Below are 2,684 nucleotides of genomic sequence, written 5' to 3'. Positions count from 1 at the left end.
ATCATCAACACATAGATCATGTACACATTAATGCATTTATGGGGTACAATGTGCTGATTTCATATAGAATTAGGAACACTTACATCACGCCGGTTGATATAGACCTCATCTCGCTTACTTAGTTATTGTGTTAAGACGTTTATACTCTATACTAACAGATCCGACATGTACCCTTGCATTATGCACCATTGGGGTGATCCCACCATTCACCCTCCCTCCATCTGACCTCCCCCTCCCATCCCCCTCCTCCCTCCTTCATCCTGGGCCACAGTTGTGATCTATTCTTCATATGAAAGTGTAGGTGATTGTAAATTGGTTTCATAATAGTCCTGAGTACATGGGATATTTTTTCTTCCATTCTTGAGATACTTTACTAAGAAGGATATGTTCCAGCCCCATCCATGTAAACTAAAAGAGGTAAAGTCTCCATCATTGTTTAAGGCTGCAAAATATTCCATGGTGTACATATACCCCAATTTATTGGAGGGAGGCAAGATGGCTGACTGAAGCCAGCTTTTGGCAGAGGCATCCTGTGTTTTACATGGACATTTTATAGAAGCATTTGGGTTTGAAACCCCAGACCAGAGGCACTCTGTGAGGTATACACCAGCTTAAAAGCTTGTAAATACTCACACCCACCAATTCATTCAATAACCATTCAGTGGGTCCTACAGCAGATGTACTTTTACCTTCTGGAAAATACAGTTGGAACCTTTGCCCACCCAGAGTCTATGCGGTACAGTCTCCAAAAACTGCTGCTGTCTGAGACACCGCGCAACTATCATGTCCTTTACTCCAGAACCACAGGAATCCCCTGCACCACCCCCGCAGAAGGCCTCTCCCCCTCGCCCTTTCTCCTCACACCGAAATCCCTCCAAACTCCACACTCTGAGCCGCCTTCCTTTACTCCCTCATAGATCCGGACGCTCACTGGCTGCAAAGACTTTCCTTTGGGAAGAGGGAGGAGGGAGAGATGAGATTGGCAACTCCAGAATATTCTGTAGTTGCCCTAGGGCGGCGGTTCTCAACCTTCCTGATGCTGCAACCCTTTAAAACAGTTCCTGTGGGTCGCGACCTACAGGTTGAGAACCGCTTCCCTGGGGGATACCGGAAACACACGAACACGTCTGTGTTTACAGTTGGTGTCTTATTATCTGAGTGCAGTGAAAACCGCATTTCTGCCTCTAAAGAATTTAGTACATACACAGGGCACAAGATGCCCCAGTAAAACAAGTAGAAAATACAGTGGCTGGGCCATTACATGTCGGAGCATAAACACCGAGAAATAAGAACAGAGGAGGAGGTCCCTGAAGGCTGGAGGAAGGGAAGCCAGCTTTCTCGGATGGTCCCAAGGCCGATGGCACCAGGTACTGCCTCGCCCCTAACCACTGCCAGTTCCCAGCAGCTGCAGCCCTCTGGCTGAGGGCCGTCCAAAGCCCCTAGGGTCTGTTCTTCCCAAAGCCCACCTGCCAGAAGTGCCAGGGCCTGGCTCTCCCTCTCCTTGCCAGCTAGGCTGAAGCCAGTGACAGAGGACTGCAGTACCAATGCCCCAGCCCCTCCCCTGGGGTGGGATAATTCCGAGGTCTGTTCTCTGTGACACTTCCCTTGCTTCATGATGGCGTTCGCGGTGCTCCTCCCCACTGGCTCCTCCCGGGAGTGAGGAAGGGGCAATGCTCTGAACTGGGTGCCCACGAAAATCTCACAGCCCAGAAACAGGGATGGGGGATAAATGTCCCTAACCCCACCTGGAAACTTCCAGGCTGAGTCTTATTTAATCCAAATCTTTCCACCCATAGGTGGCGAAGAACACAGCGCATCATATTTTTAATGTCTGACCCTGTCATTAACTGACTGATGGTCCTCAAACTTTTTAAACAGGGGGCCAATTCACTGTCCCTCAGACCATTGGAGGGCCGGACTATAGTTAAAAAAAAAAAAACTATGAACAAATTCCTATGCACACTGCACATATCTTATTTTGAAGTAAAAAACAAAATGGGAACAAATACAATTCACATGGCTTCATGTAGCCTGCGGCCCGCAGTTTGAGGACCCCTGGTCTATGGGGATGTGGTGCCTGCCTGGCACACCGGCCAGCCTCTACCCACTGTTTACCTGCCTTAAAATGCACTGCCTGGCTGTCCGCCATCTTCCAGGAAGACATCTGGGGCAGACTCAAGGTGACCTGCAACTCAGGCTCTTGTGAGCACGTTCCTTGCACAACTTTTTCCAACTGGCGGCTCCCTCTGTTCAGCTGGCCTCAAAGCTGCCTGTGTCACTGAGACGTGCCTGGGGGCTGTGATCACAGCTCTAATCTCAGGCTTTCAGCTCCGACCCTCACACACTGACTCAGAATCCAGAGCGGGTTACTGAGATGAACTGAGAAAGACTCTGAAGGTTGACAAAGTTGTGCAGCCAGGGTGACTCCCCCCACCCCGTCCACTGGAGGGGCCCATGCAGCTCTCTGACCCCACTCCGGAGCCGCTTCTGTCTCCAGAAGCTCATGGCCCTCAGCATGTGTCCATGGGCCCTTTTGATTTGAGATGGTTCCTGTCAGTCCCATTTGGACCTTCACTGGACAGAGCCCTGAAATACTCTCTGCTAGTGGGGAGCAAGGGACCTGCCTCCTGGAGGGGGCACCGGGAGCCCAGATGCGGAGAGAAGCACAGGACACCTCCCCTCTC

Source organism: Nycticebus coucang, chromosome 2, assembly GCF_027406575.1.
Source record: "Nycticebus coucang isolate mNycCou1 chromosome 2, mNycCou1.pri, whole genome shotgun sequence".
NCBI classification, from domain to species: domain Eukaryota; kingdom Metazoa; phylum Chordata; class Mammalia; order Primates; family Lorisidae; genus Nycticebus; species Nycticebus coucang.
This window is presented reverse-complemented; position numbering follows the sequence as displayed.